Below are 27,676 nucleotides of genomic sequence, written 5' to 3'. Positions count from 1 at the left end.
CAGGGCTCTTCTCACTCTACAATAGCAAAAACCTATATATTTGAACAACTTTAAAAGACATTTGCCAAACCTGTAAAGAAGAAATCACTGAGTCTCAATTAGTCCATTAATTGCAAGTCCAACTATGACCCGGATTTACTGAGAAAAGAGAAGAGACCGTAAAAGAGAAAGTACCAGAGGGACAAAACAACCTTGGAGAGGGACGCACAAGCAGACAGAACTAAACATGCTGCAAAGCAGCCAGCAAGCAGAGCTACACAGATGGATACAGACGCACAAGCAACCAGAGCTAAAGAAGCTCTTAGAAAGCATACATCTAGGCAGAGACAGATGGAGAGAGATGCACACGCAACCAGAGCTAAGCATAATGCTGAACAGCATGCCACTAGAGAGACAAACAGCAGGATCCAGGACAACAATAGGCAGAATAGGACTTTTTAGAGATCATGTCAGGGATGGACCCATCTTTGCATGTGTCAACTGTAGAATAATTAGACATTACAATCAGGTGAAGAAATATGAATACATGCTCATTTCTCAGATTTCCAGAATCTATTCTGCTGCTCTCTCTCAAAATAAACCACCTCTCCAGTCTTGAAAGTTTCCCTCCCTTCCTCTCCCTCCCTCCCTCCCTCCATACAGTCAGTCCCTACATCTCAATCAATCAATCAATCAAAGCTTTATTTGTATAGCGCATTTCATACCCAGAGGCAACAAAATGCGCTTTACAGAGAACAAGGGAGGTGGGCATACGACCCACTCTCTACATATTCCAGAGGGAAGCAAAAAAACAGTAATCACCCGGGGGCCAGATAAGTGAGCTGTAAAAATTCTTCCCTGACCCCTCTCAACAAGGCAATCGAGCAAGCTCCAGGAGTATGTTTGTCTACCGGCTAAGAACATTTATAAAGCAATACATTGAATTAAATTACATTTCAGAGTGAGAGAGGCTAAAAGCATCATAGGAGAGAGAATATTCTACGGACATGCTACATCATCCACAGCAGACACAGGGGTATCTATCGGACGTCGGGAGGTCTGCTGGTGACGGTGGGGCATCCACTGGACCTGGTTAGAAGATAGGAGGGAGATAGAGAGGCACTAGGGAGAGGGAAGGCAGAGGGAAGGCAGAGCAGGGTTAGTAGCACATAGAGCCATACAGACCACACAGATATTGAAACAGGCAACCTGGGGCAAGCTCCTGGAATATATTTGTCTAATGGCTAAGAACATTTTAAGAACAATAAATAACATTAAATTAAATTTTCGGAGCAAGAAAGGCTAAGAGCATCAGGTCCAGGCCTAAGCCGGATGTGGACTGATGTGTGTCTGTGTGTACGTGTGTGTGTGTGTACTAAATACTACGATATCCACAGCTCCGCAGCTGACACTGGACCTGGTTAGAGGATAGGAGGGAGAGAGAGAGACACTAGGGGAGACAGAAAACGGTTAGTAGCACACTGAGTCATTGAAGCAACACAACAGTCAGAACAAGCCTGTTTCAGGATAACCAGCTTCTGTACACTACTTGATATACATACATTGCATAGCAGGATAAATACCAATGTATACAGAGGATTCACAGGTAGGTTTGAGGCTGCCTTTCTGTGTCTCAAGGTCCTAGCTAGTGATTGTAGGCTAGGTCGAAAAGGTACGTCTTGAGGTCTCGCTTGAAGACCTCCGTTGTTTCAGCCCTTCTTAGGCACTCCGGTAGGGTGTTCCAGAGGTTGGGGGCATAGAAACTAAAAGCTGCGCCTCCATGTTTCTTGGTCCTGGCTTTTGGAACTGTTAAAAGTTCAGTGCCTGAGGATCTAAGTGGTCTGTTTGGCATGTACTTAAAAAGCATGTCTGAAATATATTCTGGTGAGTGACTGTGGAGAGATTTATAGACTAGTAATAGTATTTTAAAGTCTATTCTGGAGTTGACTGGTAACCAGTGTAGTGATTTTAACGCTGGTGTGATGTGTGCCCTTCGTCTAGTCTTAGTGAGGACTCTTGCTGCAGCATTCTGTATTATTTGTAGCTTAGAGATTGCTTTCTTTGGTAGGCCTGATAGTAGAGCATTGCAGTAGTCCAGCCTGCTTGTGATGAAAGCATGCATTAATCTTTCGGTGTCAGCCTGAGAGAGAAAGGGTTGCACCTTGGCAATGTTCCTTAGGTGGTAAAAGGATGTCTTTGTAATATTCTTGATGTGGTTTTCGAAATTAAGATCTGAGTCAAGTATGACACCTAGGTTTTTAATTCTGGCAATTGGTGTCAATTTCCAGAGTTTAAGTGTGCAGCTAGTTTCTCTCTTTCAGCTTTTTCTCCAATAATCAGTACTTCCGTTTTGTCCTGGTTTAGTTGGAGGAAATTATGTGACATCCATACATTTATATCTGTAATACACTTGACAAGGCAGTCAACCAAGCTGTAGTTACTGGGTGTTACGGAAATATAGAGTTGAGTATCATCTGCGTAGCTATGGTAGCTAATATTGTGCCTCCTCATGACACTGCCAAGGGGCAGCATGTACACGCTGAAGAGTAGAGGTCCTAGGATCGATCCTTGGGGCACCCCACAGGTCATAGGGATCTTTCCTGAGCTATATTTACCGAGGGCAACGAAGAAATCACGACCGGTTAGATAGGTCTTAAGCCAATTTAGGACTGGACCAGAGATGCCAACCCACTTTTCCAGTGTTTCATGATCTATAGTATCAAAGGCTGCACTCAGGTCCAGGAGGACGAGAACAGAAAGCTCTTTGGAGTCAGCATTAATTCTGAGGTCATTTACAACTTTGACTAATGCCGTCTCTGTACTATGGTGGGCACGGAAGCCGGACTGGAAAAGGTCAAGGGTACAACTTGTAGCTAGGAAATCATTAATCTGTTTGAAAACAATTTTTTCCAGAATTTTACTCAAAAAGGGAAGGTTGGAGATTGGTATAAAATTGCTAAAAACTGAAGTGTCTAAGTTTGTTTTTCTTCAGTACGGGTCTCACCAGAGCAGTTTTAAGTATTGGTGGGAAGACACCTGTAGATAGGGAGTCATTAACAATGGATAAAATGTCATAGGATACAGAGTCAAAAATAGTTTTGAAAAAATCGGTGGGGATGGGATCCAGCAGGCATGTGGAGGTTTTGAGTTTGGATACTACTTTTCTCAACATTTCTGTGTCCATCAGTGTAAACAGGCTCATATGTCCATTACATGGAGGGAGAGGATCTGTGAACGGGATGCATGGCCTTTCCTGAGTGATTTTCCTCCTAATATTCATAATCTTATCTCTGAAGTAAGCTGCAAATTCCTCACATTTGGAGGTAAGAGAGCAGGTTATCAGGTGTTTTTACGGCAGGGTTTATTAGGCTATCAATTGTTGAGAAGAGCACTCTTGAATTATTTCGGTTGATAGATTTTGAGAAGTGGTCTTTCCTTGCATTTCTTATTGCTTTATTAAAAGCAGAGAGATGTTCTTTTAGAATATCATGGTGGACCTGTAGCTTGGTTTTTCGCCATATACGCTCAGAACTTCTGCAGGTTCTCTTTAGTTGATATGTTTCCTCATTTCGCCATGGGGCTTTATTATTGGTTGTGATCCTTTTCAGTTTAATAGGTGCTACAGAATCCAAGGCTGCCCTTACTCTGGTGTTAAAGGTGGTTGCCAGGTCTTCAATAGTTCCTAAGGGCCCCACTTCTGGAGTTGATAAATTGTTTGTGGTCATTATTTCTCTAAAACTATCGGCTACTGCGGAGGTAAGATAACGTTTCTTGATAAAGCGCTCAGTACTACTTTTGACTTTAGGAACCAATGCAGTGAAGAAGATACAGAAATGGTCGGAGAGGGCGAGGTCACTAATGGAGGAAACAGTGATAGAGATATGTTGGGTAAAATCCATGGCGTTTAGGAGGTTGATAAAGTCCCTAGCTTTCGAGTCCGCCTCAGTGTCTACGTGTATGTTGAAATCTCCAATGATGATAATCTTATCATAATTTGTATGGATGATGGACAGGAGTTCTGAAAATTCTGTAGAGAAGGCAGGGCATTGTTTGGGAGGCCTATACACGGTTACTGCCAGAACTGGGGGCTGGCATTTTAGGACAATAGCGTGGTATTCAAAAGAGGCGAAATCATCAAAGGAGATGGTCCTGCAGCTGAGGGCATCTGTAGCTATGGTGGCTGTTCCTCCACCTTTTTTCCCACTTCTGATAGATTGAAAAAAGCTGTAGTTAGGAAGAGAGGCTTCAATGAGGGCTGCTGATCCATTTATATTTAGCCAGGTTTCAGTTAGGAACATACAGTCTAGTTTACGTTCACATATAAGATCATTAATGAGAAGTTTTGCTTGGTAGGGACCTGACATTTAGAATCGCCATTGAAATAGCTTCCGGAGAAAAGGGCTGGCTCGCCTGACTAGTAGGCCTGGATGGTATATTCACTGGAACGGATATCAGGTTTTTTATATTAGATCCACCTGACTGTTTCATTATGGTAATAGGGGTGCGGTGGGAGATAATTCGCTGAATGGCATATTCAGGTGGGCAGAATTCGTTTATAAAAATATAGACGTCGCCATGCCAGGTCTCAGTGAGGGGCAGGGAATCAAGGTCTATGGTGATGGGGCGCTGGTGAGATGGAGCTGATGTAGCCCGACCCGCGGGTACAGGAGGTTTATGTTTGGCAGTAGGGTGGTTGAGACGGGTCGGGCTAACCCCACATCAGACGCTGGAAGATCTCAGCGTCAGGTCCATATTCATACTGAGCAGACGGGCACCTGACCTACTAGGATGAAGGCCGTCCCTGGCGAAGAGGTCCGAGCGGTTCAAGAAAGTGGTGAAATTATCTATGAAGGGAAGCTTCAACTGGCAGCAGTAGCCTTTCAGCCAGATGTGGAGCTGACGGATCCTACTATATTTGGCATCACCATACCGGGGGGAGGAGAACGGGCCAGAGATGATGCAGGTCTTTCCTGACGCCTGAGCAGTGGAGATCAGGGCCTTGAAATCCTCCTTCAGCCGCTCAGACTGCTGGAGCTTGATGTCATTTTTTCCGACATGGATGATAATGGATGAGGCCAGGGGATAATCTGCGAGGAGTGATGGGACAACAGTCCTGATGTCCGAGACCTTAGCTCCTGGGAAGCAGCAGGTACAGGCTTTCGGGACCACTACATGGCGCACCATGGAAGATCCGATGATGAGCACAGATGGGGGGGCGGGATCAGTGGCGGGCCCACTGGGCTTAGGGGACTTCCTTTGCTGCCTCACACCTGAAGGCCAAGTGGTAGAGGGTGGGGGCCGGGGGTTCCCTCAGTGGACTGGGCTATGCTCAGGCCGGGGAGCAGGCTTATTAGCCTGGCTATTATGCCGCTCACCAACCAGAGAGGTATGGGTGGGCTGCGGAGTATGGGTATGGTACTGAGTAGGGCAGGGTGTGAAATGAGCCCCAGTAGCAGGGAGCCAGGACGAGGAGCTGATGCTAGTATCCTTGGACCTCTTGGGTACAGGCTCGGCCAGTAAAGCAAAGCTATTCCTCAGTTGGAGGGTGTCGTCGTCGGAGGGTTGGGAGGGGACCCTGGAGGTTTCCCTTCCTCGTTTCCTCCTAACAGTGGTCCAAGGGGTGGAGCTTGAATGCTTGGGTCTGGCTCTGAGTCTGGGCCAGGATTTCTCACTCAGGAGGAAACTAAAATCCACATCCCCACCCCCGGATGCCGCTGACGGTGGAAAAGTGGGAGGCTGGACGCCGACATCTGGGTCGGGTAGCAGTGAGTCCAGGAGATGTTCGACTTGATGTATAGAGTGTAGAGTAGAGATCCTACCTTCCAACTCTGAGATTTTTAGGCCACGCTGGAGGCAACCCGAGCAGTTAGGGGCGGTAGGGTGTGGAGCCATCGCAAGACTCATTAAAATAATTGCGGAATTAAAATAAGAGGATAAAACCGCCCAGCGCTAAACGCTCAGCTGCTGGCTTGTAAATCCCGCTCAGCAAACTGTAAAACGAACGAAAACCAGAGGAAAACAACCTTAGTCTACTTGCTAACGCAAGGCTCAGCTGCTGGCTTGTAAATCCCGCTCAGCAAACTGAAGAACAAACCAAGACAACAGACCTCGAGATCCAGACCTCGGACTCTCAGGTACCACCAATATTGATGCGCGATTTTGAGAATGGAGGTATGGTATGCAGGTGGATAAAACTGGAAAAAAGCAATGAACCTGCGATGCTAGCGGGGAGAGTGAGTGCTATTTACATAGTAATGCTAACGGGGAGGTAGGGCTACTTACTTAGCCGTGCTAGCAGTGGGAGTGGGGGCTGCTAACTTGCAGTGCTAGCCGGGAGAGTGGGGGCTACTTACCTAGTAGTGCTGGTAATACTCACGCGATCTACTGGGAGCAAGGCACGGCCTCCGGTGTGTTGGCTTGGTACTGGAAAGGCAGGGAACGGCTGTCCCCTGTTGGCTAATGGGCTATCCCAGTCAGGAGCTGGTTAGGGTTGGCTAGCCGTGGCTAGCTGCGGCAGCGTAGCTGTTTGATCTAGACTTGAGGCTCGATGTCCAAGCGTCTGATCCAAAAAATCGAATTATTGTGTACCGCCAATGTTGGTGCGCAGTTTTAAACGCTGAGATATGGTATACAAGTGAAGAAAACTGTATAAAACGATACACTTTGGGAGAGCTGGCGAGCAGCTCAGCGCAGCAAACTTAGACTACTTCCGCATCTCACCCACTTTGTTTTCTCCCTCCCTCTCTTCCTTCATCCTTCCTTCCTCTCATCTCTCCTTTCCTCACCAGTTAGTTTTTATGAAACCATCCCTTCTTTCTCCTAGGTATTTGAACTGTGCCCGTACTGAGGAAGAGCAGAACCTGGTAGCGTTTCAGTACCGTGGAGGGATCCTGTTTCGCTGCTGTCGGCTGCTGGCTGTCGGGGAGGAGCTGCTGGTCTTGTACGGACAGTAGTACAGATACAAGAGCATCTCCTTCGACTACTACTGGGACAAAAGGAGCACCGCTAGAGGTAGCTGGCCTCGACTCTCCTTCCCTCCATCTTCTCCTCCATCTCTCTCTCATCCACCTCGTTCCTTACTGCTGAAAGAACCAGAGATCTGCTATTCATAATAGACGTGGGCATACAACCTGAAATTCAGGACACTCATGGATGCAACGATACAGGGGTCACTGTCATGCATTGCAATGGCGCCCTTGCAAATCGCTGTTGGGCAAGCAAATTGCCGATGTTAGGCAGGCACGCTATCTATGAACAGAATGGAATGCTCTTAGTTGCCATGGAACATGGTAGCTTGACTAAAGTTAAGGAGTGCTGGCTAGTTTATTCAAGTTAACGCCGTGGGCTTCAGCGTATGACATGTTTTCTCTCCTCTCTCTCCTCTTTTCCTTTTCTCACTCCTCTCTCTCCTCTGTCGCTGTCCCTCACTTGAGCTCAGTCAGAGGAATCTCTTGCATAACTTTCTCTCTCCTGTCCTCAATCTGAAGTTGTGTTCTGTACTACATGTGTGAGAATCCTTTTTAATGTTTGTTTCTCTCTTTCACTCTCCCAGGAGTAATGTCAGAGTTGCCCCAGGTGTGCTCCTTGTCCGAGTGCCAATTCTCCTAAACCTCCCAGATCTTACTCCACAATCGCATCAAGAGGAGCCATGACAACCTCTACATCTCCCTGCTGAGGAACAGAGAGATCAGACCAGAGACTCTCTCCTCCTGCCCCTCTCGATCACTCCCTATCACCACCTAGCCAACCAAGCCATTCCACTATTGCCAGTGTGGGAAGAACTTCACTTCGCCCTACATCAGGGTGGTTATAGACACCAAGGTGTTCATACAGGAAAGAAGCTATACCACTGTGACCAGTGTGGGAAGAACTTCATGGAGTCAGGAATGTTAAAGTCACACCAGCGTGTTCATACAGGAGAGAAGCCATACCACTGTGAACAATGTGGGAAGAACTTCAGTCAGTCAAGTAACTTTAAGACACACCAGCGTGTTCATACAGGAGAGAAGCCATACCACTGTGACCAGTGTGGGAAGAACTTCAGTCAGTCAGGAGATTTAAAGTCACATCAGCGTGTTCATACAGGAGAGAAGCCATACCACTGTGAACAGTGTGGGAAGAACTTCACTACGTCAGGAAAGTTAAAGTCACACCAGCGTGTTCATACAGGAGAGAAGCCATACCACTGTGACCAGTGTGGGAAGAACTTCACTACGTCAGGAGAGTTAAAGTCACACCAGCGTGTTCATACAGGAGAGAAGCCATACCACTGTGACCAGTGTGGGAAGAACTTCAGTCAGTCAGGACAGTTAAAGATACACCAGCGTGTTCATACAGGAGAGAAGCCATACCACTGTGATCAGTGTGGAAAGAGGTTCACTACGTCAGGAGAGTTAAAGACACACCAGCGTGTTCATACAGGAGAGAAGCCATACCACTGTGACCAGTGTGAGAAGAACTTCACTACGTCAAGAGAGTTGAAAACACACCAGCGTGTTCATACAGGAGAGAAGCCATACCACTGTGAACAATGTGGGAAGAACTTCAGTCAGTCAGGTAACTAAGAGAAACACCAGCGTGTTCATACAGGAGAGAAGCCATACCACTGTGACCAGTGTGGGAAGAACTTCACTACGTCAGAACACTTAAAGACACACCAGCGTGTTCATACAGGAGAGAAGCCATACCACTGTGACCAGTGTGGGAAGAACTTCACTACGTCAGGAAAGTTAAAGTCACACCAGCGTGTTCATACAGGAGAGAAGCCATACCACTGTGACCAGTGTGGGAAGAACTTCAGGTCGTCAGGACACTTAAAGACACACCAGCATGTTCATACAGGAGAGAAGCCATACCACTGTGACCAGTGTGGGAAGAACTTCACTACGTCAGGAAAGTTAAAGTCACACCAGCGTGTTCATACAGGAGAGAAGTCATACCACTGTGACCAGTGTGGAAAGAGCTTCACTACGTCAGGAGAGTTAAAGACACACCAGCGTGTTCATACAGGAGAGAAGCCATACCACTGTGACCAGTGTGGGAAGAACTTCACTACGTCAGGAAAGTTAAAGTCACACCAGCGTGTTCATACAGGAGAGAAGCCATACCACTGTGAACAATGTGGGAAGAACTTCAGTCAGTCAGGTAACTTAAAGACACACCAGCGTGTTCATACAGGAGAGAAGCCATACCACTGTGACCAGTGTGGGAAGAACTTCACTACGTCAGGAGAGTTAAAGTCACACCAGCGTGTTCATACAGGAGAGAAGCCATACCACTGTGACCAGTGTGGGAGGAGCTTCACCCAGTCAACACACATAAAGACACACCAGTGTGTTCATACAATTAATCCAAGAGCTTCAGAAAATTCTCAGAAGGACCCAATCTTGGTAAGCAACAGTGCGTGCGTGTGCGCGTGTGTCAAATTCACTTTTATAGTCTAAAAATCATTACTGTTTATATTCTGAACATCTGTATTTTTTATTTTTTGAACATCTTTATTGTCCCAGAAGTGCAACTACACATACTGTGCAACTACATATACAGAACAGTACAAAAAGAGTTTCCACACAAACCTGCCCCCCTCTTTCTCATTCCCTCTTTCTCTCTCCTCTCAGGTTCACCACCACCTATTGAAGAAGGGATCGGTGAAGGAGAAGGGAGTTGGAGAAAGAGAAAGACCTGTTGTGGAAGTTGGAATGGACCTGGTTTCTTAGGCCTGGATTACACTACTGAGTTATTCTTCGTTTTCACCGGAAAAAAACCTTTGTTTGCGCCTAATTACACTACCGCGACAAAAATGAAGCTGCGACCCGGAGGCCTCAGGATACGCCAGAGCTGTTTTGGTGCTCAAAGTCCGGAGCTGCGTTCTAGAGTAATAGGGAGATCTGGAGGCTTATGGAAAAAAAAAAGTAGGAATAAGCCTACACTGTAACACTATGTTCACTTCACATTATACCAATCAAACAGGTGATTTACGAGTTTGAGCGATATAGTATCTTAGTGGATACTATAGTTAATATCAATTTGGAAATGAGAATAAAGAGTCATGCAAAAATAGCCAAATGGATAATAACGTTGGATGAACTTACTGTATTCAATGTTTACAGGTTCCCCCAAGAAATTAGAAACTATAAATAATAACCCAAACAGGAGTAGACACTTCATATAATAATATTCTTTCATTCAAAGAAAAGTAACTGGCAAAATGTTAAAAAGCCTTTATTGAGATATAGCTATATAAGCTATATGTGTGGGTAGGCTCCCCTGCTCAGTCTTTTGTGTTCTTGACCAAATAGCACCTTCATCACATCTGTCTGAACTTCTGAGCACTCCTGCCCTTTTCTTTTTGAGTAATATTCTCTATTCAATAATCAAATTCAGTCCAAATGTTCCAATATAGTCCATACAATCAGTTTGTTTTAAGTCCTTCATCCATTCCCTCATGATATCTCCCATATTATGACGAGACTTGAATATGACCACACGTATTGAATGGGTTTATGTCAGCTATCCTGATGCAGAAGTTTGTGCTTGTGAATAAATATTAGTGTGTGATGTTTTTACGAATACGTCAACTGTCATTCCATGTCCTGCATGTCACTCTGCAACATCCACATCAAGAGATGAATAGGCCTATTGTAGGCCTCAGCGCAGACATGAGCAAACATGATTTGGGATACCTAATAGGCCTAGAAATGGAGACGTCTGTTTTTGCAAAAGTACCCCTCAAATATGGTGTACAGTTGAATTGGGAATACTAGTCTGAAATCATTGAACAAGGAATTGTTTTATTTGTGTGTGGGCCAGTGATCAAAAATCAAAATGGGAACTGGATATGGAGTTTGGATTACTGGAAAAAATGAAAAGAGGAACTTCAGGAAGATCCATGGTGTACCGAATAATACGGCAGGCCTTATTTCAGGCCTATGGAATGCAGCGCTCGAGGACGATGTTGGGTGAACGGGGGTTCCACAAAGGTCTGTCCTGGGTCCTCTCCTTTTTTCCCTCTATACTACGTCTCTGGGCTCCGTCATTCGCTCGCATGGCTTCTGCTATGCCGATGAAACCCAGCTGGTCCTGTCATTTCCCCTTTCTGATACCCAAGTGGAGACGCATAACTGGGTGCTTTGATTTGATTTGATTTACAGCTGTGGAGGCTTGCCAAGCCTGGATCCGGCACACCAGAGGGTTCTTCCCCTGTTGCTTGGATGGGAAGAATGTGCTACGTGATGTGGATGAAGTCCTGTGGTCTGACCCAGCACCAAGATAGATGCTGAGGCCGAATGATGAAGTACTTGTTGACTTTGATTTTGTGCTTCTCATTCATATTTTGTCTTTGTCCTTTTTTCTTTATTTTTACTGTATGCAAGTGCTGAATGTGCTGAGTTTTGACTTCATGCAAAATGCATTTACTTTGTAAACAATAAAAAAAAAAAATCTGCAGCTACATTCCCTGAACATGGTGTTTTCCATCCTTTGATGTAGGGTGTACTGACTGCTGAGTTGTGTTTTTAATTTTGACTGGCTTGGGGTATGATCTGACGACACAAACTGTTTTGGGACGATTGTTTGGTCTTTCAAGAAGAGTCAGAGGTTCTGTAAATGTATTTTGAAAAATGAATTAATGACTCTTTGCAGCTGCACTAAAGCCCAGGACTGTCTAACAAAGTGCATATATATACTGTACCCTGAATATGGTGCAACTCAAAACACAGGACTACAATGTCTACATTTTCACACAATAATTCTGTGTGTGTGGGGGGGGGGGGTCAGACACATTGTCAAAACTAGAGGCAAGGCAAGTGACCTGACAGACCCCCCCCCTCTAGAATGGGGTCACCTACCTAGACCACTTCATCTGAAGGAATCTATGCAGTGACAATAGGACGCAATAATAGTAATAATAATAAACTTTATTTGTATAGCACTCTTTTTTTATTACAAAGTGCTTCACAGAACATATAAACACTTTCATACACACACATAAATACCTATATACATATACACATTACAAAATAATAGAAATAAAATAAAAAATATAATAGTAATAAAATAGAAAAAGCATATGGAACCACAAAACCAGGGACTCTAAAAACAGGCACCCTAAATAAAAGCAAAACACAGTACAAAGATGTGTTTCGAGTTTCTTTTTGAAACTACTGACACTGTCAATGGCTCTAATGTTATCTGGGAGTGAATTCCAAGGTTTAGGGCCATAGGAACTAAAAGCTGAGTCTTGACTTGTCATCCGGGTTTTCAGAATGACCAGCAAATTGCTGTCAGATGATCTAAGTGGCCTAGCCGGAGTATATCTCACAATCATGTCACTGAGGTAAAGTGGGGCAAGACCATGAAGACATTTAATAATCTTAAAATCAATTCTAAAAGTTACAGGTAACCAGTGAAGAGATTGGAGTGCAGGTGTGATATGATCTCTCATTTTAGTGCGCGTTAGGATTCTAACAGCATTTTGAACTCGCTGCAGGTTTTTAATGGATTTCTTGGGTAGACCAGGTAAAAGTGCATTACAGTAATCAAGTCTGCTAGATACAAAAGCGTGTATGAGTTTTTTCACAGTCGGCAATGGAGATAATATCACGGACCTTAGAGATATTTCTGAGGTGATAATATGCTGTTTTACAGACATTGCTGATGTGATTATTACAACTTAGATCACTATCAAAGATAACTCCTAGATTTCTGATGTGGTCTTTGGGCTTCAGACACATGGAGTCTAGATAGGGTAACACATCTATTCTTTGTTTTTCATTTCCGACAACAAGGACCTCTGTCTTGTCTTTGTTTAGATGCAGAAAGTTCTGGGACATCCACAAGTTTATGTCATTAATACAATCAAGAAGGGAACTAACAGACTTGTGAGCATCAGGTGCTAACGACTGATACAACTGAGTGTCATCTGCATACTGGTGGAAGCTAATGTTATGGTTAAAGATAATACTAGCTAGTGGGAGCATGTATAGATTAAATAATGAGGTGCCAAGAATTGAGCCTTGGGAGTAAGATATGGTATGGCGTTCAGAGGCATGAGTGCCAAGGGCAACATAGTATTCACGACCAGCTAAGTATGACCTAATCCAGTTTAAAACAGTGCCAGAGAGTCCAATCCAATTCTGCAGCCGAGCCAACAGTATGTCATGGTCAACTGTATCAAAGGCAGCACTACGATCTAAGAGAACCAAAATGAAGAGGTTGCCTGAGTCTCTATTAACTCTCAGATCGTTAAGCACTTTCAAGAGTGCTGTCTCAGTGCTGTGGCAGGCCCAGAATCCAGACTGGATCCCCTGGAATACCTCATTTAGATTATTTATATGGAGATAGTCTATTAACTGGATGGATACTACTTTCTCAATTATTTTGCCAAGAAAGGCAAGGTTGGAAACCGGTCTATAGTTATCGAGTACAGAGGATGGACAGTGTGTGGAAGTTGTTGAAATCTCTGCAGACGACAAAGCTATTTGCCTTGTCTACACAAACCCTGCCCCTCTCTTCAATCACCCATGCACTTCCTTCGTTATTCGTGCCTTCCGGTTTCAGAAGAGAGACGCAGACAGGAAATTAATACCAAAATCACAGCTGACAAAAAGAGCGATCAAGATTGATCAGCCACACTGCACTGTGTTTTTGGGACAACACACTGCAAATGCTAACATTTGCACATTTGCCCAACAAGAGACAGTAGATAGCAGGTGCCCACAATCAGGAACCAAAATCTGCTCTCCAGACAGACCCAGAACAAACCCAAGAGTGGACGCTCTCTTCATCTGAGGCACTGCCACCCTCATGCTCAGGTAAAACACACACACACAGTACTGGGAGGCTATGCTTTATTCACCCTCCTCACACTGATGTAACACAGTGCCATGCACATGCAACCACCTCTAGATCATGAACTGGGCTGAATTTGTGAAAACAAATGTGACTGATGGCTGATGATTGTTTCCCTGTGATCATGATTACAGATTTGGGATCTTGCTCCCAGAGCCAAGCCCATGAGACCCCATTTGCAGAACTACAGTCATAGTAGCTCAGGGATGGAGCTCCACCAAAACAGGTACCCCCCCCACACACACACACACACACACACGTACACACACAGGGCCCAATTTGGTGGAAATGCATACAAACTGGATTTGTGGCTCCTATGCCCAGCCATTTCTGAATGAGTTGTCTCTTTCATCAGACTAACCTTGATTGTCTGTGTGTTTCAGGTACTGAAGGCCTTCGGACAAGCCTGAGCTCCTTCATTCATCCTCTGATTGTGCCTGATGAATGTATTTCTCACATACTACAAGTGCAACGAGCTGTGAAATGTTTTGCTGTGAGCTCCTAGACAAGCTGGCATTGTGATTCATGTAGCCCAGGGGAGTGGGTATGGATGTGGTAGAGAGCTGCCCATTGAGGAGGAAGAGCCTTCTTGGTTCACAATAGACCGGATTGCCCACACATCTATGGTGGTCTCATTCATATCTGGGTACGTGGGAGGAGGATTTGTTCTGGGTCTATCTGGGAGACTGTTTGTGTGATTACATTCATGTCTGTCATTTGAGAGAACAGAGAGGTTAGCCTGTTTTACATTTCTTTTTTCTTTAATGTATTGTTGAAATATGTCTTACTAAACACTCCCTAGTGAGACAGGCTGTAGAATCTACATGGGGTCTTAAACAGGAAAGCCCTCACTCCCTCGTGTCTATTTGCTGATGGGGCAAATGGTATGCTAGTGTTTATTGATAGGCACATGTTTACTAATCGGATTTACAAATTACATAGCAAACATTATAAATAAAGCTTCAGTTGGTGGTAGCCTGTAATATTGTAATATATTGTACCGGTATACATAAAGAATTGTGAATTTCTGTTGTTGTCTTGTCTATTGTAATCTCTTACATGTATCTGTAACGATAACCTGTGACTAAGAAAATGTAAAAATAAAGTCCAGTAGCTCATGACAAGGGCGCCGTCTAAACACGTGATTTTCACCATGGGTGTCACTGTCAGCGATAGAGAATTCTGTTTGGACACCAAGTGTAGGCCTACTTCATAAACGGTGAATCAACCGAACAAAGCATGATGTTTAATGTGTGATCACACCAATATGAGTTCATTCTCAATCAAAACATTCAGTTCTGGGTGCGGGTCCAGTTGAAACTAAGAAGTCAGTTAGACCGCTGGCACAATTAGAATGAGGAGGCGTTCGGCTTTTCAATAGCGCTGAAGTTGGAGAGCAGACACATTCACACGTGGGTACCATTTAGCCTACATATTGTCTGGCTGAAGTGGTCGTCAGTAGTCTTGCGTTCACACCTCTCATTTTCAAATGAATGGACTGGAGAGAACAAGCCCTGGTCCATGTCCAGGACTAAATAATAAGAAAAGACGGTGCATTCGTATCTTTGGAAAACAACAAGGAACATGGTCAGCACTGGACATTCATATAAGACCTCAAATAAATAAAGGGACCACTCATAATGTATGTCAGAATAATAATATCATAGTAATGTCGGAACTGGTCACTACCATTACATATCCAGAAGAGGGCGTAGCCTCTGGTAGCCTAATGTGATTGGGTCTCAGGTCTCAGGAGGCGGGCTCTAGACAGGATCTCAGTCAAACGCGTCATCGTTCCCGGCTTTCAACGATTGGTTAAGAGCTTTCAAAAGACTAGTACGTGTATATAAATTGTGTTTGTAATCTGTCTCTCTCTACCTTGGGAACCTTTCACTGTCTAACACTGTTTGTCACGCCTGTAAAGATTCCCATTAGCAAAGATTTTTTGTCCATCTGAAGAAAACAAGAGACAAGAGCTGAATCCCAATCTGAGTGCGCAAACCGCACTTGCCGCCCCTCGCACTTGTGGCCTGAGGCCTGAGCACTTAATTGAGGTCAGCTGGAAGGGCCAGAGGGTGCAGGGCCGTGAATTAAATGGGACAGCACTTCCAGTTTCGCTCAATGCCCCTCCCACTTCGTTTTCATTGGCTGCCGCGTTCCTCCGACGCAGAGGCTGCTCTGACGCTCCCTTCAGCTCTGCAAATTGACCGATTGACGTCTGTTTTAATTTAATAATAATTAAAAAATTAGGTTGGGTGGGATATGTTTGCAGCATGTGGATTTCAAGATAAATGTTGTGTTATCTGCAAATGTCATCATTTATGTGTGATGCACTCGTATCATGACTCGGATGCACTCAAGCACTGTGTCACATGAGACGCGGTGGGCTGTGGGTATTTTCTGCTCCTAAGTCCGTGAAATTGCGGACTTTCGGTAAGTGCGGTTACAGTGCGCAAAATGGCGGCGTGGCGCACTTGTGGACCTAGCGATTCCGTTTTGGAACTACCCTGAGCCCTTGTGGACTTAGCGGGAACGCGCATGTAAGGCCACAAGGGCGCGAGTGCTCTGCACTTTCGCCTAAGTGCGCGATTTGGGATTCAGCTAAGCTCTTTATTCTTTTTGAGTAAACAGACGTTTCCATCACCGTTCACTGTAGGCTACGGCTATCTTCAATTCGGTAAGTTGTAAGTTAGGCTATAGCCTATTTTATTTTGTAGAATTAGAGCGCAGCAGCTTGGGGCTTCGATTCAGGAAGTGAATTTGGCCTACATTCACTTGTTCTTAAAAAGCAATGGCTCCTTCTTAACCTTCCTCTTAAAGGGGACATGAAACAGGCATAACTTTGACCAGTTTTATAGATACTAAGTGTATTTGGATTTATTTTGAGAAAAAAAAAGTATATAAAATGGTTACACATTAAATTATAATAGATTTATGTTTGGTACTAGGCTATTTTTTTGCGCTGCTTGCCGCCATATTGTTTACGTCACACTGACTACGTCATGAGGTTGGTTGTGCGAAGTCATCCATACGCTTGTAGAGTTGCAAAGAGCTTCAGTAACGGTAACCGGTATGTCAGACGACGAAGTAGAGAGGTGTTTTGGGTTTCAGAGAAATCCAATGGCTTACGCCTTCGAGCCAGTGAGGAGGAGAGAAACTTTCCACGAAGTCGAGGACGCGGAGGCATCTGTAGTTCCTAGATGTGTGGAGAGGGTAGGCAACACCAGCTGGTGTACCTGTGGTCACTGCACCGAAAAGCCGACAGCAATTGAATCGATCTGCTGTCAGGAAGCGAATGTGGACCACCTACTTGAGCATTTTCAGTGCATAACCCTGGACCGCACTTTTAAAATGCTCTGCCTAGAAAGGGAAGTCTTGGAAGTGTCCATGCTCTCCCTACGTGATGTCCGTGCGGAGACCCTGGAGCGACCCATCGACAGCCGGTAATGGCTAACAATAACTAGCTAGCTGTAGCTATATGTAGCTATATGTAGCTATAGCTAGTTAAATATACATGTATACATATAACGATGGTTACGTATTGTAACCCTAGTTCTATGAGTGGAGCGGAGCCCCACAGGGCTAGCTCCTATTGGCTAGCGAAACCCAGCTAGCTACATTGACTGAAGAAAAAAACATACACGCACCTGTGTCCAACCAGGTCCGGTGCACCACTGTATAAGCGGGCCATGCCCACACATCTGCTCCTAACCGAAATTTTCAGCGAGCAGACTGCGGGGTCAGCAAGTCTGTTCCCTGTGGGGCTCCGCTCCACTCATAGAACTAGGGTTACAATACGTAACCATCGTTCTATTTCGTGGAGCTCCGCCCCACAGGGCTAGCTCCTATTGGCATAAGCGGAGCTACACGACCGCACCATACACTCTTGCTGGCCCCAGTAAGGGAAAAACCAGTCAGGACACAAGCCAGGGCTCCAAGGTGAGACCATACTAACAGTTGATCCGACCCAAGCACTGGCCCCACCCCGCCACACTCAGTCTATCACAGCCGAGGGCAAGGAGAGGTACGTGGGGCGAGAGCTGGACCAAAGCGGTTACTCCGTAACAAGCCCGTCCCAGCCTCACACATAAACAGGAGCGGAACGTCACTAGACGGGCCTGCTCCTACCTTAGCTGAACCGGTGAGACCTGAGCGAGTCACGTCTGCTTTCCTAGCAGGAAAAGACCCCGCGGCTCAAACCGGTTCTCCAGTAGCGGCGAGACCTGCCGTGGTCAATTCTGACTCTTTCACAGAAGACCCGGCGACTCGAGCCGAACACCTACATGAAAAATCCCGTCTAACGCTGGCTCGCACCGGCGGCTGTGTTAAGCACAGATGACGCCACAGAGACAGAGGACATGGATAAAAGGTAATAACGGACAAAAGGAGACGGGGACGACCACGTCGCCGCCGCACAGATGTCCTCCACCGACACACCATTGAACAGGGCAACTGACGTGGCCACACCCCTTGTGGAGTGTGCCCGAACAGCAACAGGCAGAGGACGACCCGCAGTCACGTAAGACTGGGCGATGCCCTCACAGATCCAATGGGAGAGACGCTGTTTCGACAACGGAGAACCCACCTTCCCTGGGCCGTGGCAAACCAACAACTGGGGGGTGGTGCGGACCGCAGCCGTGCGCTGGACGCAACACGTCAACGCACGCACAGGACACAACAAATGCAGGCGGGCCTCTTCCTCGCTCGCATGAGGTGGAGGATAGAAGGCTCCCAGCTCCAAATCCTGTGCTCTATAGGCGCCCCGGACCACCTTCGGAACGAAAGATGGATCCGTGCGCAACACAGCTTTGCTCCCATCACCCGTGATGAGAAAAACTGTCAACGCCCTCAGATCACTGACCCGCTTGCCCGACGTCAGAGCAAGGAGCAGCGCGGTCTTAATCGATAGCCACTTGAGAGATATCCGCTCCATTGGTTCGAACGGCGCTTTACATAGCGCATCCAGAACCAAGAGCAAATCCCAAGGCGGCGCCGCCGCCTTACGCACAGGGCGAAGACGGCGCGTGCCGGCCAGGAAGCGTTTAACCAGGGGATGCCCGAAAACCGTAGTTTTGGCAAACCCCTCATGGCATGCGGAAATAGCACACGCATGCACCTTGATAGTGGATGCTGCCAAACCGCCACCATGATCCATCAGGTGCTGAAGGAATTCCAAAATCGCCTCGACCGAGCATGACTCGGGAGCGAAGTCCCTTTCCTCACACCAACGCGCAAAAGCAGCCCATTTGCCAGAGTAAACAAAGGCAGTGGAAGCCGCGCGCGCGCTCTGAATTGTACAGATCACGGCCGGAGAGAGTCCCCTATCAGACAATCTCCGCCGTTCAAGAGCCAGGCCACCAGCGGCCGTCCCAAGACTGGAGGTGCGCAAATTGAGCCCTCCGCCTGGGACAGAGCGTTCGGCCAATGAGGGATGTGCCACGGTTCTACAGTAGTCATGGCCATCACTTCTGCATACCATCTCGCCCAGTGGCGGTCCGGCGCTATCAGTATTACCGATGCACCCTCTGACCGCACCCTGGCCAACAATGGTAAAATCAGCCCCATCGGCGGGAAAGCATACAGCAGCGCCCCCGGCCAGGGGGCATGCGCGAACGCATCCACGCCCAGCGGAGGCTGGTCCTGCTGTCTCAGAGAGAACCAGAGGGGACACTTCGCGTTCTCTCTCGAAGCAAAGAGATCCACCCCTGCTCTGCCAAACCGGGTCCAGAGCTGAGCCACTATCTGAGGATGTAGGCTCCACTCGTCCGGGTGAGGCCCGCCCCGAGACATCAGGTCCGCCCCGACGTTCAGACGGCCGGCAATGTGCCGCGCTGTCAGTGACCGGAGATTGACATGAGCCCATCGCCACAGCGTTACCGCCAGACGGTGAAGCGCTGGCGAGCGGACTCCCCCTTGTCGGTTGATGTAAGCTACTGTGGTCTGGTTGTCTGACCGCACCAGCACATCGCGCCCCTGTACCAGGTGTACAAAGCGGCGCAATGCCAGTAGCACCGTCTCCAACTCCAGGAGGTTGATGTGGCGCCGTTCTCCGACGGCCCACAAACCACCTACGGCCTGGGACAGACATGTACCACCCCAGCCGCTTAGAGACGCGTCTGTGAAGACAGCGACGTGAGCCGACACCCTGCCTATTGGAACACCGTGCGCTATTACGCGCCGGTCCCTCCAATAGTCGAGGTCTGCTGACAACGACCCCGGCATCCGCACAAGGCGCCGTCTGTGCCTCACAGGGTCCAGACGAAGCCGCGCGAACCATCTCTGCACGCACCTCATGTGAAGAAGGCCCAGTGACACTACCACATGGGCGGCTGCCATGAGACCCAGAAGGCGCATGATCGACAGAACCGCGATCTTTCGAGAAGGACGGCAAACACTGAGACTCTTCTCCAGTGTTTCCCTCCTTGAATCGGATAGCCGTGCTCTCATGGCGCTCGTGTCCAGATTGATACCTAGGTAAACAATCTGACGGGCCGGCCACAGAGCACTCTTCTCCCAGTTGATTGCAAACCCCAGGTCGGTGAGATGCCGCACCACCGTGGCGGTATGCATCAGAGCCAACAAAGGCGACGGAGCCAGTACCAGCAGGTCGTCCAGGTACGCCAGGATCCTGATGCCCTGCCGGCGCAGTGGCCTCAACGCCGCCTCCACACAATTGGAGAAGGTTCTGGGGGCGAGCGCATATCCAAACGGGAGTCTGGTATATTCGTACGCCACACCCAGGTAGGCGAAACGCAAAAACTTCCGATGCCGATGAGCTATCGGTATGTGGAAGTAAGCGTCCTTGAGGTCTATGCTGGTGCAAAAATCGCCAGGAAGGAATGCCTCCAGCATTTGTCGCACCGTAAGCATATGGAACTTCAGATTCGCCACCGTTTTGTTGAAAAGGCGGAGGTCCAAAATTGGCCTCACGCCCCCCGTCTTCTTTGGCACGAGGAAGTAGCGGGAATAAAATCCCTCGTCCCTCTGGTCTGACGGGACCACAGTTACCGCTCCCTTCGCCATCAGTTCTGCAATCTCTGCTGACAGAGCGGCAGCCTGAGCGGGACGCGGTATCACTGTCTCCACTACGCCCGTGAAGGGCGGTGGGGGGCAACAAAACTGAATGAGATACCCTTCCCGTAGAACACGCTGCAACCAGCTGTCCAGGAGACATCTCTCCTGCCAGACTGTGAAGCGGTTGGAAAGAGGTTGTGCCGGAGATCGCGGGAACAGATCGAGGAACCTGCCATAGTTCAATTTGGCCCTGACCGCCACCGGACAGCTGAGAAACTCTGCTGTCCTGGCCCAAGGCGGGCCACCCTCGAAAGGGAGATGAAAAATCCCCATTGGGAGTTCCATGTCCCTGAACAGCGCGAGGATGAATGGCATTCCTGTCAAGAAGCACTTCATTCACAAAAAGAGGAAGTGAGCCGACACCGTCCGCATCGCTAACAAGCCGCCGTTGCTCATCCCATTGAGAGAAAACGGCGGAGTGTTGCAATGCGGGAAGCCCCGCCCTCTCATTTGCATGATCTGTCAAGGTGCCGTCTTTCGCAGACCGACTAGACGGGACATGAGAGGCGGGCAGTGATTTCGCGCCAACATCACACAAAGCGGCCAGGCGAAAACCATGCGACTGGTGCACATTGTGAGATGAAGTGTGGATATCAGACACCATAGGCCTTCTCCTTTTAGCTAAAGGGCGAGCGTTGGTATCACACACACTGACGGAGCGACGCCTCGGCTGCTCATTCTGAAAATAGCCAGCCGAGGCAGTAAACATGGAAGTATTCTCACTGACCGGTGAGCGTGAAAACTCTCTACCTGTCGAACACACAGGGAGAGGCTCGAACGCTCGGCCCGAATGAATGAACGCCGTCTGGGGGTCTAGCGCATCTTTTTCGCCGCTAAACCCCGCCAGCGGTCGGTCCCGAGAAAACTCCGAACAGGGCAGTACAGCCATAGCACTTGGCCTGGGCACACACATCCCCTCTGTTAAAAACCCAAACGGTCTGTTTAGAACAGGGGCGGCGAGACCTGCCGTGGTCAAATCTGACTTTCTCACAGAGGACCCGGCGGCACTAGCCGAATATATTACATTCGCTGAACCGGCGAGAGCTGCGCACGTCACGTCTGCTCTCTTTGCAGGAAAAGACTCCGCGGCTCGAGTCGGTTTTCCAGCTGCGGCGAGACCTGCCATGGTCAATTCCGACTTTTTCACGGAAGACCCGGTGGCTCTAGCCGAATACATCACATCAGCTGAGCCGGCGAGCCCCGCGTGAGTCACGTCTGCTTTAGCAGGAAAAGACTCCGCGGCTCGAGCCGGTCTTCCAGCTGCGGCGAGACCTGCCGTGGTCAATTCTGACTCTTTCACAGAAGACCCAGCGGCTCTAGCCGAGAACATTACAGTAGTTGAAAAGGGAGGAGATGCGGACTGCACATTACAACCAGCTTGATAACGTTGCATCGTGTTTGCTTTATTGAACAGGGAAACTTGCTCACCGCCGCTCTTAACAGAGCGTGGTGTGGGCACAACACAGTCACGCATCTCCACGCACCGTCAATAGGTGCGCCTCTTCCTACCCCAAGCCGGAGGCGGAGCGGTGGGCGCGCTTGAAGACGCCGGACCGGTCCCGGCACCCTGGGCGGGGTAGGCAGGGGGAGGTCGCGGGGGAGGAGCCGCGTGCGCAGTCCAGGAGCCCGGGCGAGCCGGTCCATGGGCCGTAGCGGGGCGGGACCCCGTGGCAGGTTGTTTAGCCTTGTGTGTTCGCCGGCGCTTGCTCCCAGTCGCGGCAGCATCAGCCGGAGCACGCGGACGTGCCGACACACTGCGCTCCCCGGAGCAGCGAGGTGGCGAGCGAGGAGGAGCCGGTCCTGCTCCTGGCTGCGACACTGCTCCAGGATGTTAGACACAGCCGCCCCAAACAACCCCTCCCTACTGACCGGTGAGTTGAGGAGGACACCCTTGTTTTCCTCGCGCAGACGAGTCAGGGAGAGCCATAGGTGGCGCTGCTGCACCACCGACGTGGCCATCACTCCACCCAGACAGGAGGCGGAGATTCTCACAAGCTGAGCAACGGCTCCGGCGGCTTCGGCCATCTCCGCTCTCCTGTCTTCATCCATAGAGGGGGGGGTTTGCTCCGTAGCTAGCTGGCCGATGTAAATGGCCAGCATAGCAATGGAGGAGGAGGCAGCCACGGCCTGCGCGGCCAGAGAAAAACCTTTGTCGGCCAAGGACAGGGTTGTCTTGTCCTTGACGTCCGGCATGAGAGGCTTCCTGGCCGAGCCCCAGGCGGAGGAACCAGGCACCAGGACCGCTGCAATGTCGGGTTCCAGAGGAGGAGAGCCGATAGCTGCTACGTCAGTCCAGCCGGTTACCCTCGTAGCTCTGCTGAACTGGCGAAGCGGACCTCTGATGGCCAACGGCCGCTCCCATTCAGCCTCGACGAACGCCTCCAGGTCAGGCATAGCCGGCAGGAGACGAGGAGTAGGCTGAGAGGGACGCCCGTAGCAGACGGAGCTCCACAGTGGGAGCCCCGTAGTCGCAGCAACCTCCGGGACGGAGATACCGAGGTGATGCGCGGCTCTCTCCAGCAGCCGGGGCAGGTCGCGATCGAAGGAACCCCGCCCCGGGAAGGAGGCGCCACTAGCCGTAGTGGCTTCCGACGCAGAGAGACCCTCGTCTGCCTCGGAGAGCTCATCCTCATCATCCGTAGGCGCGAGGGAGGTAATCGGGGCCGCCGGTTGTTGAGGGGGCGCGCCGATGTCCTCGCCGACCAGCTGGACCAGACCTTCAGTCTCCAGCGGCGGCGGAGCGAAGAAATGCGCCCGGAGCATCCTCTCCATGGGGTCCAGGAGGGCGCAGATCTCGCAGGCGGGGGACGGAGCCAGACCCGCTCTGGCGTGCTGCGGCCCCAGACAGCGGAAGCAGAGGTGGTGTCCCACGTCGCTGTAGCGGGAGCCGCAGACACAGAAACGATCCGGCGGATCAATCGGCGCCGGCAGGGGGTCATCTGAGGACGCCGCCAGCTCCGCTTGGGTCCGCTGAGTAGACATCTTCTTATCTTCATTCAGTAGCAATGCGAGCTGAAAATTTCGAAGGAGCAGATGTGCGGGCGTAGCCCGCTTATACAGTGGTGCACCGGACCTGGTTGGACACAGGTGCGTGTATGTTTTTTTCTTCAGTCAATGTAGCTAGCTGGGTTTCGCTAGCCAATAGGAGCTAGCCCTGTGGGGCGGAGCTCCACGAAATAGAACGTTATATAGCTAAACGTTGGTATGAATAAAGCACTTTTCTTTAGCCAAGTCAGTAATGTTAGCAGTCGCTTTCTGGCTGATAAAAGTAGCTAACGTTAGCTCGTCTAGTAGCTAACGTTAGCTCGTCTAGTAGCTAACGTTAGCTCGTCTAGTAGCTAACGTTAGCTCGTCTAGTAGCTAACGTTAGCTCGTCTAGAAGCTAACGTTAGCTGGTCTAGAAGCTAACGTTAGCTACCTAGTTCAACTGTTTGAATGCAACTATGCGTGTTCGTTAGCTAGCTACTTATACAAACGTTAGCTATCATTACAGCTAGCAAGTGATATCGGCAGTTTGCTAGTCTAACTAGCTTAGCTAGCTGGTAAAAATTATATCAATACGCCATTGTCTGTACTCTATATGGTGAAATGTATAAGCAGCGTCGTCTCGACCCGGTACAGTTAGCAAGCTATGTCACCACTTTGCTAGTCTTGCTAATGTTAGTAAAATGTGAATCACATGACAACAAAGGATAGACTAGACAACATGGCTTTTTTCTCCAGTCTGTTTAGGTTAACAGCCTACAGACAATTTACCCTTTGGGCCAGAGGACACCTGGGCAGGAGAAACAGGATCCCTATACCATCTTGTGTAGTAACCTCCATCAGAGCTGCCTTCCCATCACCAGAATACCATGGCTTTGAATACTACGAGGACATTTAATGTAAGTACCATTCATTTAATGTACAGCCCAGTAACACACCAAGAAACTATATAATTTTCTGATACATGTAGATTTAGATAACAAGAGTATATGCATATTGTGATTTATGAATGAATTATTAAGTTATCCTCTGATAGCTTTGAAGATATTTGCAAGTTGAGTATTCAAGACAAATATTTCATCTCATGCACTACAGTATGTTGATGTTTTTATCTGTGGTCTCTCTCTCAGTCCAGTGTGTGGGCGCATACCCCAAAGGAGGACCCTGGCTGATGACCTCCCTGGACCCTCACCCCTGGCTGGTCTTCCTCGGACCCTCGTCCCTTGCCGTTGTTCCGTGTCCCTGCACCTCCTTGGACCCCCAGTTTATTGGTGGTTCTTTAATCCTTTCTTTTCAGTATTTTCTTATAGTGTTAGTTTGCCCCATGTTAGTTGTTACCTTTACCATTTACCCTTTACCCCTTTACACAAATCTGCTCAGATGTCTTGCCACTGAGTGAGCCTTGTCGGGTTTTTCAACACCTTTGTGCTGAGCCAGGGTGACTCTTGTCTCTGCTTTTTGATCTTCCAGTGCCCCACGGATGGATACAGACTTGCACCTGCGGATCACACCAGACACAATGTCCTTTCGGAAAGTGTAGTCCTTCTCTACTTTCCTTGGTGTGACCACAAACTGGTGAGCACCCTTTGAATACTGGTGTTTGTGCTGTTTCTGACCCTCCTTTGTTTTAGCTGTTTCTCTTTTAACATTGCTGTTATGGTCCAGTGCAGCGACACGCAAGCGGGCCTCAAAGCTCTCCCTCTGGAACTTCTTCCTTTTTGTGGCATATTTTGTGTAAAGTGAGTGAAGACTCTCCAGTTGTCCTGTATGAATGTTTTCTGTTGTTTTTTCCAGTTTTTTCAGGAGCACCTTGTCGAGGACTATCTTTTGCAGGTGTTCAAAGGCAGCAGAGTTTGGCTGGAGCCAGGGCCGCATGCTCTCTTCTTCAGGGGTGTATGGAGCATGCTCACACCTTGTCATCATCTCACCACATGCCCAGTGGTGCACATTAGTGATGTGGTGAAGGATGGAGGTCCACTTCTCCTTAAGCTTGGCTGCGCTTCCGCCACAGGTGCTGACACAATACCAGAGATGGTTTGTTATCATCTTCATCCACTCATATAGCTCCTCATTGTGGGTCTTCAGTAATCTCTTCCTGACAGACTTGACAATGTGCCACAGGTCATATTCATGCTTTATGTCTGGGTGCTTTTCTCTTAGGACCTTCTGCACAGAGGGGTGGCAGTCAGTGGCAATCACCGATATGTGTGTACCGTACTCTGCAACCTTTGACAGACATCTCTCCATACCTTCAACCTCCAGCCAGTAGCTGTTCTTCACCTCTGTGACTTTGACAGTCTCCTGTGCTACCACCATGTCTGACTTGGTATCCAGAAGTGAGTAACTTCCAAATGTTGCATTGTGGCCTGGGCTATCATATCTACAGTCTCCAGACACAGCCAGTGGTTCATCATGCACTGCTGCCAGCACAGCTTCATTGTGTGTTGTCCACACCTCATTTACCTCAGGGATAACATAAGCTTTCTGAATATTAAACCATTCTCTCTTTGACAGGGTTTCCAGACCAATGGTGTCACATATCTCCAGAAATGGACTGCACTCATTGCCAGTGGCAAAACTAGCAGCTGGTATTGCAACGTTGCACTCCATCATACCTCTGATTAAAGGCTGTGAGTTCCAGGTGTAGTCATGCCCATCAATACATTCGGTATGAATCTGTAGTCCAAAGCCACTTTTCCTTAAGGTTGGTGGCTGGACTAGGCATTTTCCACAACCCTCCCAGTGGCACACACGGAACAGCTTTAACAATTCATGAGTGGACACAATGCTCTTTTTGTCCTGAGAGATATTTAGTTCCTCATCTGCCACTTCACTTACACTCTCATTATCATCAGTAGTGCTTTCCTGGTCACTCATTTCAAACTCATCACACTCAGTATTTGAGCCTTCCTCCATTGAGCTAGCCCCCTCAGACCCTTCCCATTCTTCAGCAGCGGAACATGCAACAGATGATGGTGATGAAGGTCTGAATTCCTCAACTGGTCTGCCATAGGAGTGGTCATGGGTAAGGTCATGGGTGAATTGAATGTCATCAGTCAGAGTGCATTTATCATTGTAGTGCTTGGATGTTGTTGCCACTTCCTGCTGACAATGCTCTGTCTGGGTGCTCACACTGACACTGACCCCTATACTTTCCTGCAGCTCAACACTGATGTCGCTCTCTGGCATACTACTCCTGAATCCTAACGAAATCTGTGAAAACAAAGAATGTCTCATACAAAGGGATCTTGACTGTCTTCTCAACTGTTCTGTCAAAGAAAAACTGTCTGTATGGATGGTGACTACTACAAACCAAATCTACAAATAAAGTAATCTGAACTGAATTCACCAGCCCATGTTATTGATGACAAAATGTTTACAGTAATGAAAGATAGTTGAGGTGTAGTGCACCTTATTCTAAATGGGTGAAGACCAAAGCATCCTGGCCAATCGGAGCTTGATACAAGATCTGATTGTCACTAACCTGCCATGGTAAGAAAGCTGGGTTGAACTTGCTTCTTATGGTTGCAGTGAGTATAAGCCTATGATATTATCTATTAATTATGCTATAAACCAAATGGCTGTGCTTTAACAAGAAAGAAGTAGCATGTTTGTGGACTACTGTATATTGCTCTGTTGGGAGCCTATTCCTAACCAGTAGTTGGTGCTCTACACCTAGAGATTCAGGTATTAGCCTGGGCTAATACATTATGGTCAAGTTCACCTTGTGTATTAAAACCCAGTTTGTTTGTTTTTCTCCATAATTCTTAGCTTGTCTGGTCTCCTTGTG

The 27,676-nt window shown here is 48.2% G+C and overlaps 1 long non-coding RNA gene across 1 annotated transcript; it reads left to right on the top strand.

The window, feature by feature from the left end:
- Positions 1-24,675: 24,675 nt before the first annotated feature.
- Positions 24,676-25,822, top strand: LOC311308319. Its single transcript, XR_014630429.1, has 3 exons — positions 24,676-24,785; positions 25,017-25,157; positions 25,357-25,822. It is a non-coding gene; the product is annotated as an uncharacterized lncRNA (long non-coding RNA).
- Positions 25,823-27,676: the final 1,854 nt, after the last annotated feature.

The sequence above is a fragment of the Borostomias antarcticus genome, assembly GCF_949987555.1.
Source record: "Borostomias antarcticus genome assembly, chromosome: 4".
Lineage (NCBI taxonomy): Eukaryota > Metazoa > Chordata > Actinopteri > Stomiiformes > Stomiidae > Borostomias > Borostomias antarcticus.
The sequence above is the reverse complement of the archived record's forward strand: the minus strand, read 5'-3'. Positions and strand labels throughout refer to the sequence as shown.